At 45.5% G+C, this 12,565-nt stretch overlaps 1 protein-coding gene across 5 annotated transcripts in view; it reads right to left on the bottom strand.

Moving 5' to 3' along the window:
- The window catches only part of CNOT6 (CCR4-NOT transcription complex subunit 6), a 53,115-nt gene that overhangs the window by 38,752 nt on the left and 1,798 nt on the right, over positions 1–12,565 (bottom strand). The window contains exon 2 of one of the 5 annotated variants that reach the window (XM_048862437.2): positions 11,530–11,909. The exons of 1 other annotated variant lie outside the window; for it this stretch is intronic. The gene's annotated coding sequence lies outside the window, so the exon portion shown is untranslated. Of the gene's footprint in view, positions 1–5,890; positions 6,008–11,529; positions 11,910–12,565 lie in introns of those variants that run through there. 3 more of the 5 variants (XM_048862438.2, XM_048862440.2, XM_075131263.1) reach the window with 3 other exon arrangements.

Genomic DNA, 12,565 nt, shown 5'->3' on the forward strand with positions numbered 1-12,565 from the left:
TTGAACGTATACACCATGATTAAACAGACCCTTAGTCCGAGTCTGAGTCAGCTGGCATGGGCCAGCCACAGGTGTCTAACTGCAGTGTAGATATAGCCAAGGATGATTAAAGTAGCTATATGAGTCTTAATTTTCAGCAATGGTATATATAATGATGCTGCTAGTTAAAGCTGTTGTATATGAAAAATACCTGAAATTGTAAAGTTGTATTGATTATTTTAATATTTTTATTGTGGAACCCCCAGTCATGATCAGTACCTTGCAGTAGGTATTGTAGAAAAATATAGGAAGATACAGTCCCTGCATAAAATTCATAGTCTTAACTGTGCAAAATTTTCTTCTTACAATAATCCACACAGCTGAACAGATTTTTCTGAAACTTCAAAAAACAAAAGAAAAAAATGCATATTTGAGACTAAACATTAGAATGAAAAGCTGGAAATCATCTGAAAAAGCTGAGTGAAAAGGATGATTATAATAACAATTTCACAACCTGACCGCAATACCAGTTCTTATTCTTTAGACTGTCAAGTGAGATGGCCTGAGTAGAAATCATTTAGCCTATTGATTTTCATATGGACTATCTCAAAGCAAATTCTATTTATATTTGGGCTAACTACCGAATAACTCTTTATCCCTATCCAATCAAGTTAATCATAGTTAGTATACATGCAGTATATTTGGCATTTAAATGCCAAGACCCCTTATTGTATGTACCCTTTATGCAGTGATGAGCTGCCAAAATCTTAACAACCGGTTCTCTATAAAAAGTTCTGATTTAAGGGATGTGCCCCAGTATGTATTTTTTGTACCAATAGGGTTACCATACATCCATATTTTCCCGGGAGGACAGGATTCCTGCTGGACAGCGATTTAAGAACCAAAAAGCCTGACATGTCCAGGAAAATACGGGCGTGTGTTAACCCTGCCTAAAGTTCTTTTTTAAAAAGATGGGCCTGAACTAGAAATGAGTTCCGTTTCACAGGTGTGGGTCCCCGCCACTCCCTGGGGTGTGCTAGGGTGACCAGATGTCCCGATTTTATAGGGACAGTCCCAATTTTGGGGTCTTTTTCTTATATAGGATCCTATTACCCCCCACCCCCGTCCTGATTTTTCACACTTGCTGTCTGCTCACCCTAGGGTGTGCACATGTGTGGGTCCCAGCTGCTCCCTGCCCCCCTCATTGAAGCAGGTGTACAGGCACTAGTGGACGTGGGGCCAGCTGCAGACAGGGGTGTGGGGCAGGGCTAGCTGGAGGCAGGGGGTGCGGGGCTGACTGCGGGCAGGGCAGGGTGTGCGGAGCTGGCTAGAGGCAGGGCAGGGGCTGACTGGATGTAGGGGCTGGCTGCAGGTAGGGCAGAGGGGTGCAGGGCTGGCTGGAGATGGGGGTGTGGGGCTGGCTGGAGGCAGGGCAGGGGTTGACTGGAGGTAGGGGCTGGCTGCAGGCAGGGAAGGGGGTGTGGGGCTGGCTGGAGACAGGGGGTGTGGGGCTGGCTGGCTTCGGGCAGGGCTGCAGGGGGGTGCGACAGGGGTTGGCTGGAGACATGGGGTGCGCGGCTGGCTAGCTTTGGGCAGGGAGGTGCGTGCAGCAGGGGCTGGCTGTGGGCAGTGCAGGGGGTGCAGGGGTGGCTGAAGACAGGGGCTGGCTGCGGGCAGGGGGTGCGGGCAGGGTGGTGGGTGCGGGGCTGGTGCGGACAGGGCAGGGAGTGCGGTGGTGGCTGGAGACAGGGCCTGGCTGTGGGCAGGGCAGGGGGTGCGGGCAGGGTGGTGGGTGCGGGGCTGGCTGCGGGCAGGAGGTGCGGGGGCGGCTGGAGACGGGCTGGCTGCGGGCAGGAGGTGCGGGGGCGGCTGGAGACGGGCTGGCTGCGGGCAGGAGGTGCGGGGGCGGCTGGAGACGGGCTGGCTGCGGGCAGGAGGTGCGGGGGCGGCTGGCTGCAGGAGGGGCAGGGGCTGCGGCAGGGGCTGGCTGCATGCGGTGCAAGGGCTGCGGGCGGGGCAGGGGCTGGCCAGGGGCGCGGCAGGAGAGAGGGGCAGGGCCGGGGGCGCGGCAGGAGAGAGGGGCAGGAGACAGGGGCTGGCCACGGGCAAGGCAGGGGGCGCGGCAGGAGACGGGGCTGGCCGCGGGCAAGGCAGGGGGCGCGGCAGGAGACGGGGCTGGCCGCGGGCAAGGCAGGGGGCGCGGCAGGAGAGAGGGGCAGGGCCGGGGGTGCGGCAGGAGAGAGGGGCAGGGCCGGGGGTGCGGCAGGAGAGAGGGGCAGGAGAGGGGCTGGCCGCGGGCAGGGCAGGGGGCGCGGCAGGAGACAGGGGCTGGCCGCGGGCAGGGCAGGGGGCGCGGCAGGAGACAGGGGCTGGCCGCGGGCAGGGCAGGGGTGGCTGGAGACAGGGGCTGGCTGCGGGCAAGGCAGGGAGTGAGGGGGTGGCTGGAGACAGGGGCTGGCCGCGGGCAAGGCAGGGAGTGAGGGGGTGGCTGGAGACAGGGGCTGGCTGTGGGCAGGGAGAGCGGCTCAGAGCAGCCCGAGCAGCAGGATGCAGCCCAGGCCCAGCAGAGCAGCCAGGGACCCACCAGGCAGCAGCGGGAGCCCCAGGGCCTCCTGCTCGGGGGAGCAGGAGCAGCAGCAGCAACACAGCTCATGCCCAGCGCGGCAGCCCACATGGCTCCCGCAGTGCAGCGCCCCCGGCGGCCAGAGGAGGAATTACATCACTTCCCTGCCGGAGCCTATTAAAGCCTCATCACCCCCTGCAGGGAAGCGGGTTAACAACCAGTTCTAAAACTGCTTCAAAATTTAACAACTGGTTCGCACGAACTGGTGCGAACGGACTCCAGCTCACCACTGCCTTTATGCATCTACAAAACTAAAATTCTTCCTACTAACGGACAAAGTCTGAGGTTGTCACACACAGCCTGACTCTGCTAACATTGCATTACACTGGGATCACCTTTGGAGTAAGATACAACTTTGGATTAAGGGTGGTAAAATTAGGTACTCAGTTATTACTCAGCTAAATTACCAATAGCTTCAATGGCAATTTGCCTGAGTAAGGAGTTCAGAATTTGGCCATAAAGCAGCTCATCTTACTAAATACAGTTCCCTAAATAGAAAAGGAGTACTTGTGGCACCTTAGAGACTAACCAATTTATTTGAGCATGAACTTTCGTGAGCTACAGCTCACTTCATCAGATGCATACCGTGGAAACTGCAGCAGACTTTATATATACACAGAGAATATGAAACAATACCTCCTCCCACCCCACTGTCCTGCTGGTAACAGCTTATCTAAAGTGATCAACAGGTGGGCCATTTCCAGCACAAATCCAGGTTTTCTCACCCTCCACCCCCCCACACAAATTCACTCTCCTGCTGGTGCTAGCCCATCCAAAGTGACAACTCTTTACATAATCAAGTCGGGCTATTTCCTGCATAAATCCAGGTTTTCTCACATTCCCCCCACCCCCATACACACACAAACTCACTCTCCTGCTGGTAATAGCTCATCTAAACTGACCACTCTCCAAGTTTAAATCCAAGTTAAACCAGAACATCTGGGGGGGGGTAGGAAAAAACAAGAGGAAACAGGCTACCTTGCATAATGACTTAGCCACTCCCAGTCTCTATTTAAGCCTAAATTAATAGTATCCAATTTGCAAATGAATTCCAATTCAGCAGTTTCTCGCTGGAGTCTGGATTTGAAGTTTTTTTGTTTTAAGATAGCAACCTTCATGTCTGTGATTGCGTGACCAGAGAGATTGAAGTGTTCTCCGACTGGTTTATGAATGTTATAATTCTTGACATCTGATTTGTGTCCATTTATTCTTTTACGTAGAGACTGTCCAGTTTGACCAATGTACATGGCAGAGGGGCATTGCTGGCACATGATGGCATATATCACATTGGTGGATGTGCAGGTGAACGAGCCTCTGATAATGTGGCTGATGTTATTAGGCCCTGTGATGGTGTCCCCTGAATAGATATGTGGGCACAATTGGCAACGGGCTTTGTTGCAAGGATAAGTTCCTGGGTTAGTGGTTCTGTTGTGTGGTATGTGGTTGTTGGTGAGTATTTGCTTCAGGTTGCGGGGCTGTCTGTAGGCAAGGACTGGCCTGTCTCCCAAGACTTGTGAGAGTGTTGGGTCATCCTTTAGGATAGGTTGTAGATCCTTAATAATGCGTTGGAGGGGTTTTAGTTGGGGGCTGAAGGTGACCGCTAGTGGCGTTCTGTTATTTTCTTTGTTAGGCCTGTCCTGTAGCAGGTAACTTCTGGGAACTCTTCTGGCTCTATCAATCTGTTTCTTCACTTCCGCAGGTGGGTATTGTAGTTGTAAGAAAGCTTGACAGAGATCTTGTAGGTGTTTGTCTCTGTCTGAGGGGTTGGAGCAAATGCGGTTGTATCGCAGAGCTTGGCTGTAGACGATGGATCGTGTGGTGTGGTCAGGGTGAAAGCTGGAGGCATGCAGGTAGGAATAGCGGTCAGTAGGTTTCCGGTATAGGGTGGTGTTTATGTGGCCATTGTTTATTAGCACTGTAGTGTCCAGGAAGTGGATCTCTTGTGTGGACTGGACCAGGCTGAGGTTGGTGGTGGGATGGAAATTGTTGAAATCATGGTGGAATTCCTCAAGGGCTTCTTTTCCATGGGTCCAGAGGATGAAGATGTCATCAATATAGCGCAAGTAGAGTAGGGGCTTTAGGGGACGAGAGCTGAGGAAGCGTTGTTCTAAATCAGCCATAAAAATGTTGGCATACTGTGGGGCCATGCGGGTACCCATAGCAGTGCCGCTGATCTGAAGGTATAGGTACCTACATAAAGGCCTATATCGGGGTGGCCAAACTTACTGACTCTCTGAGCCGCATATGACAGTCTTCAGAAGTTCAAGAGCTGGGGCATAGCTGCCGGAGCTTGGGGCTTCAGCTCTGCAGAAGGCACCTGCTGGGGCCCGGGGCTTCAGCCCTGAAGGGAGGAGGGTCTCAGACCTTCAGCCCCATGGGAAGCACCTGCCTGGCCTTGGGGCTTCATCTGCTTTTGCTGCTGCCTCTCCCCAAGGAGCTAAAGCAGAGACCCCTCCCTGCAGCTCCAAGCTGTTTGCCTCTGCCTCTCCAGGCAGAGCTAACACCCGTGAGCTGAAGGGAGGGGCCACTGAGCGAAAGAGGGAGAGCGTGCTTTGGGGTGTGTGACTCAAGCTGTTGGGAGGGCCGAACCTTTAAATTGTGCCCCCTCCACCCGCACTCTTACAGGCGGCATTTGTCTCTGGCAGAACCCCTAGTCACACCATTCTGCCGCAGGGCAGAAGCCCTGAGCTCTGCCCCCAGTCTGGTAGGTGGAGAATGGTGGGTATGGAGGGATCCGGGAGCTGTACTTTACTGTGAAAGAGCTGCATACAGCTCATGAGCCACAGTTTGGCCACGCCTGGCCTAGATGTTCATCAGCTGCCACAGACAAATACTAAATATATTAACACTAAAACCAACGGCATTTCATATTGTAGAAATAGTCAAGAGGCTGATATCCTGTCTACCTAGCCACCAACTGCTATTTAAGAAAAACAGCCATATACTGATGCAATGAATCAGGGTGGTCACAGATTGTTCAGACCTCAAAGTAAATCAATAAGCCTCTAACTCATTCCTTGAAAACATGAACCTTGCAAATACTTTATATATGTTTTGCGTATGATCTGATCATGGAAAAGAATGCCTCTTGATGGTTGTGCATTCAATGAATTCTGTAAATGTACAAACTGACTCTTCAGTAGCCAATGTGCACCTATCAACTACATGAACGATCTGTCCAGTGCATCACCTGAATGAAGAAATTGTACCCTTTCACATCTAATCCTTTAGAGAGTTAGCTTACAGTAAGGCTTCCGGTACACAAAATATTTACTGGTAAAAACTTGCCAGAAAAAAGTAAGGAAATTTCACACTGCTCTGGACTTTGCACCCCCTGTCATCAGCTTTGCAATGCTCCCAGTCAAGTCCAGATTGGAAACCACTTATGGCTGAACACTAGGAGAGCTGCAAAACAGATAAAAAAATATCAACATTAGACTAATCCTTTTATTCTGCCACAAAATGCACACAAATATTCTAGAATATAAGCCAAAAACTAGAAGTTTAAAAGGCTTCTTTGCATTATTTTTGATTCTCTATGGTTAAGGCAAGGCGAGGTAGAGAATCCCTAGAATACCCCAACTTTCACAACCCTCCCTCAAACCCTTGTGTTGTAATGACCGTACTTGGGGTGAACATGCTCTTTCCTGAACTAGACACCACTGCTCAACTACCTGGAGACAGAGGGGCCACTCCACTTCCCATACTTTCAAGAATTGTGGGACCAAGCTCTCTCTCGCGTTCAGGATATTCCAACAAAAGAGTATGCAGTGCAATGCAACTAGACTGCTGGGCTGGCCCTACCAAGATGCTTAAGTCTACTTTGCTGTAATTTCAGTTCTTAAATCAGTGGCTTATACTCAGTTTAATACTACATACAGGCCTATAATACAGCCACTAAACCAGAACAGCTTCTTGGGCGACATTAAAACCTTATGTAAATATATATTTAGCTTATGTACAAAAAATACTTTACCAATTATCCTTATAAAAATTACTGAAAAGCTGGTGCATTTGCAATATATCTTAAACTAAATATGTAATGTTATCAAAACATCTCAAGAATATAGAAAATGATTACACATTTATAAGGTAAAGTATCATAGCATCTGAGTTGCAAATTGCAAAATTCAATGAAAACATGATTTCTTGAAATAGGGAGCAAATGCTGTGCCACCTTCCCCAGTTAACAGTGAGACTTCCCTTTCAGTCAGCCAGGGTTTATCAACTAAGATACATGGAAAAGCCACACAAAACCTTAAAACATGACTTAGGAGCACCAAGCTTCTATGGCTGTCTACAATCCAGAGACCATGTCGGCACAGCTATGTTGACACAGCTGACTGCAAGACTTTCCTATCAATGTAGGAATACCACTTCCCGCAACAACACGAGCTACATGTCAAGAAAAGCAGTCTTCTCTCGGCATAGCTGCATCTACACTGAGGGTTTTGTTGGCATAGCTATGTCGGTTAGGGGTGTGGTTTTTTTCACATCCCTGACTAACACAGATATGCTGATACAAGTTTTCAGCATGAACCAAGCCTAGCTCTTATCTGCCCCCTCTCTGGTATGAAAAGGGTCATGTTTCCCTTGCTGAGGCTGGTCATAACTTTCCATTATAAGCCATGCTAGATGTTCCATGTTCGTCATCTTTAAATGTTATTAAAGTGCATTAGTGGTAATGAAATAGGTAACATTCTAACCATAGTATTACTGCTTGAAGCTGACAGCACAACAGGCTAAGACCATGAAGCTAGCACCATGGTATATTGTGATTATTTTTACTTACCTTTCCTTACCTTAAGCATTGAGTTTCACACCCAGTTAAACATCTCTATGGATGTCTTATTTATGGATTTTGTTATGTTCCAAACTACAGCACTAGAAATCCAGGCAGCACTACCTTCTCTTAGGTCAAGCCACCTCTCCCTCCTGCACAGTAACCAACAGATTACAGTTTTCTCATACAGAATTACTGAGTAAAAAAAAATTTAACTACTGCAGGCTTCATGAACTCACAAAAAAAAAATTAGATCCGTGAGCAAGTTTTCTATAAGAATAAGCGTGTGCCACAATCTGTCTTTAAGCCAACCTGTTTGAGTGGGCGAAATGTAATCTCAAACTTTCCTAAAATAGCCTTCCCTAGCATAATACTACATTTGCAAGACTTTCAAAAAAAGTTTTTTAGCGACAGTTAAATAGCCATTAATGGTCAAAGCTGGGCAAGAACAATGTCTTAATCTTAGCTATGGAGCTGCTACTGTGGTTACCCACTTACCCTGTCAGACAATGCAGATAATGTTATATACAGTCAGTCCTAGTTTTGTTTTGGTTTAGCTTCAGGCCTTCCAATCTTTGTAGATGTCTCAAACATATGGAATAAAGTCTGTTCATGAATACCAGTCAATTCTTAAAAAGAAAAGGAGTACTTGTGGCACCTTAGAGACTAACCAATTTATTTGAGCATGAGCTTTCGTGAGCTACAGCTCACTTCATCAGATGTTTACCGTGGAAACTGCAGCAGACTTTATATACACACAGAGAATATGAAACAATACCTCCTCCCACCCCACTGTCCTGCTGGTAATAGCTTATCTAAAGTGATCAACAGGTGGGCCATTTCCAGCACAAATCCAGGTTTTCTCACCCTCCACCCCCCACACAAATTCACTCTCCTGCTGGTGCTAGCCCATCCAAAGTGACAACTCTTTGCATAATCAAGTCGGGCTATTTCCTGCATAGATCAAGGTTTTCTCACATCCCCCCCACCCGCATACACACACAAACTCACTCTCCTGCTGGTAATAGCTCATCTAAACTGACCACTCTCCAAGTTTAAATCCAAGTTAAACCAGAACATCTGGGGGGGGGGGGTAGGAAAAAACAAGAGGAAACAGGCTACCTTGCATAATGACTTAGCCACTCCCAGTCTCTATTTAAGCCTAAATTAATAGTATCCAATTTGCAAATGAATTCCAATTCAGCAGTTTCTCGCTGGAGTCAATTCTTAAAATGTAGTGTATTAGCCCTGATTCTGCAAGCTGATCTGCTTATGCAGATCCTTTCACTTGTAGAGTTCCACGGAAGTCAGATCAACTTGCAGGATTAGCGCCTCAAGTCATTCGTTTTTCCCAAAGTATCCAAAGCAGTAAGACTAAAAGATCTTTTAATATACTACAGATTAAACCTAAATTATAATATGCAACAAGGTCCTGGTATTGAGGTATGGTGCAGCACATTAAATAACCCCCTTCCACATAAGCAACCTGATGCCATAAACCCTACTTCAGACTAACTTAGCACATTCTATAAACTCCTCCAGCTGCAGTCTGCTATCAAATCCCCTCTTTCCCCTAATGACAGCAGAGGAAGGAGTTGAGGGAGGGAGGTAGTTTGAGATGCTGCAGTAAGAGGGCTGTTAGAAGTCAAAACCCACTGGAGCAAGCTTGAAGTAGGAAGGTTCCGGTTGTCCTGCAGAACTCTCTCTTACCGAGCTTGGAAACTCTGCAAGTCAGGAACTTCGCTAGCTGCTAAAACAAAGATGTACAGAAGTGCCATGCTGGCCTAGCTCCTTTCAAGTGGAGCTCCTAAGGTGCCTGTTGGGAAACCTCTCTCCCACAAACCTTAGGAGCTCCACAGAGAAGGAACCTATTCTGCAGAGCTCCTAATCTCTCTTACAGCATGGGCTCTGTTCCAATAGGGCAAGCATTTCTTCTCCAATGCCTCTTCACCGCTGTTTACAATTATTATTATTTTTTTTAATCTTTCTTGGCCACTGCCTGGTCCCTTCTTGACAGCTCCACCAAATCCCATGCTCTTAGACAGCCATTTATGCAGCAGTTTTACAAAAGGGCTTTGAGTAATTTATTAAAAAAAAAAAAAGCTATCTTGCAGACCTCTCTCTGGCAGTTGGCAAAAAATTTAAAAAATCAAAGCTATTTTGGAGTTATAATTATTAATCCCTTAAAAACTGAAAGCTTAAAGCATCTTAACAGCTTTTGATAAGCGACCTCCATCTATGCATTTGTTACATACATTTTCAAGGCTTTAACTCAATTGCGGAAATTCACTTAACATGGAAACTGTGTGTGTGTACACAAATACATGCCAACTTTCAGAATAAGTGAACTTTTATAGCCTAATTAAAACATGGGACCTTACAATAAATGCTATGACTTATGAGATCTATAAAATGATCACACCTCCAAGTGTAACGCACCAAAATTGGACTACGAGAAAGAATGCATAACACTATGTCAGGTAGGGCTAGACTAAACACTGCAGAGGTTCAATTTGAGTCTACTCTGTGTACTTTACTATTAAACTTTCAAAATTACATAGCAGCTTCCACGTCAAAAGACTTTACAAGCATTATTGAATCTAGCCTAAGAACTCCCTTGTGGAGTGTGTAATTTGTTCTGAAGTTAAAAATAAAAAAAACACTATGTGACCCAGGCAAGGTATAACCTCTGTCTATGGCAGAACTATGAATGAAACCCAGATCTTGGGACTCAGTCTGCTGCCTGAACTACAAGGCTATTCTCATCAGGTTTTAAGGCTTGAAGTATTTTCTTCTCAAACTGATTCTACATCATGACAAATTGTTACCTTTGAGTATTAACATTTGTCAACAACAACAAAAAAAATTGCAAGGAGCAAAGGAAATCTATGGGGATAGCAATGACTTATGTAACGGGTATTGTATATACAATCCTAGACTCAAAAGAAAAAATGGAGACTTCCTTCACAAATCCACACATAACCCACACTTATCTCAGAGTAACAGCCGTGTTAGTCTGTATTCGCAAAAAGAAAAGGAGTACTTGTGGCACCTTAGAGACTAACCAATTTATTTGAGCATAAGCTTTCGTGAGCTACAGCTCACTTCATCGGATGCATACTGTAGCTCACGAAAGCTTATGCTCAAATAAATTGGTTAGTCTCTAAGGTGCCACAAGTACTCCTTTTCTTTTTGCGAACCCACACTTAATTAGTGTGGCTGTCTGGACCAGGAATGTCAAGTTACCCATGATTCATGTGTATCACCAATATTACATGACAAGATTAACAGAGTTCTTGTAAATTACAATATTCTGCTGGCAGAAAAAACAGAGCAAACAGTATGCAATCTTTTGGGGGCAGCGACTATATTTGGCTTGTGTTTTTACAGAACCTAGAACAATGGGGTTCTGCTCCATGACTGGGAATCCTAGGCATTATGATAATACTATGATAATAATGCATGTTGCACTATGAACAAAAATCCTCACCTTCTTGGGTTTGGAAGTAGAAGGTTGTGCAGCTGGGATTTTATATACATGATAGTGTCTTATAAAGTGATAGCAGTGCTTACTGTATTAGGCTATGTCTACTGCGCAGCTTACAGCAGTGTCGCTAAAGTCTTGCCACTGTAAGGCACGCAGCATAGTCACGGCGGGAGAGAGCTCTCCAGCCAACAAAACCACCCCAAACGGGGGCGGTAGCTTTGTTGGCAGGAGAGTGTCTCCCACCAACAAAGCACTGTCCACACCGGCACTTCTGGTCTGTAAAACTTTTGACAGTCAGGCATGTGGTTTTTTTCACACACGAGTGCTAAAAGTTTTACCCACGAAAGTGCAGCGTAGACATAGCCTTAGAAGGATGTTAAACTTTTTTGTGGTGAGGTGCATAATTTTTTGTAAATCTTGTAACCTTGGAAGCATTTCTTCTAGTTTTCAAAGCAGCTTTCTCCATTATAAACAATACACCAGGTTTACTAATAGTTCTCTTCTTGCTCACTTCTAGAATATCCTGATCTCAATATTTTTATTTCCAACATTTACCACTGTGAACCCAGTTTAACAAGACTTCTTCAAACTTGGGGACACTACATTCTTTTTTTAAAAAGAAAAGATCTGAAAATATAAAATACCAAAAGTAGTTACCTGCCCATGCAGTATTATAGTCTCATCTATCTTTATATTTCAGTTCTTCCTCTAACATTCAAGCAAAGTAAACAGCCTGAACACATCAAGGATGCACCCAGAGTTCAACTTCAATATGCAAACACAAAAAAGATGCATAGTAGTCTCCTTTTTATAAATGGACTGATCCAAGCGATTCAAGTGGAAAGTGAATAAAGCGTTAATCCAAATGCGAATGGCTCCATTTCAGTAATAGCGTGAATAAACCCCCACAGAAGGCTTCATTGCTAGCAGCAAACTCCACAGAGTCCAGATGAACCAGCAGGAAGAACACAGGGCAGATAATCCTGTAAAATTACCCCAGTGGAAATGTTGATAAATTCCCAATTACGAGACCTGCTCTAGGATGAAAAAAAATGCAAGATACAATAAAATTACCAGTCAACACTTGCAAACCTTCACACTTAAAACCAGACAATTATCACAGGTATTCCTTAATCCTTTTAATTTTGTATCTGTTACCCATAACAGTGAAATCCAGATAAATAAAATAACCCCCTGAAACTAAACAAAGGACAATTGAAGAGCCATAACTTGTTATAAATCAAATGTTATCCTAGAGAGTCATATTCATGCAATTTTTGTCTCTACATCACTAATATTTTAGATCAAAAGAAAACTTAAGCCATTTTTCTGTTTTTCCCCCCCATATGAAGTGTGGATGGGACAATGAAGCCAGTTTCACAAGGAATTTTTTTTTAATTTGTAGAGACATTATTGGTCAGGTTATGTAAAAGTTTGTTTCTAAAATCTAAATTTGGGGCAAAATATGAGGAGTTGCCCTGTAAGAGTTGTGCTAACCTGGCCAGTTGGACACATAGCAACTTAAAATTCTTCACATTTAAGAGCACGCAGAGTAGACAAAGTAGGTCTTGCATCTAGTCCACAGCTGCTTACTCTCTGCATGTTTGTCCCAGAGTCTGACAAATGTAATAGCAATCCTTCCCCCCAAACCACCAATTACAGAAATAATTGCTTGCTCAAGAGCTTAGTACCT

Source organism: Caretta caretta, chromosome 8, assembly GCF_965140235.1.
Source record: "Caretta caretta isolate rCarCar2 chromosome 8, rCarCar1.hap1, whole genome shotgun sequence".
In the NCBI taxonomy this organism is placed as follows: domain Eukaryota; kingdom Metazoa; phylum Chordata; order Testudines; family Cheloniidae; genus Caretta; species Caretta caretta.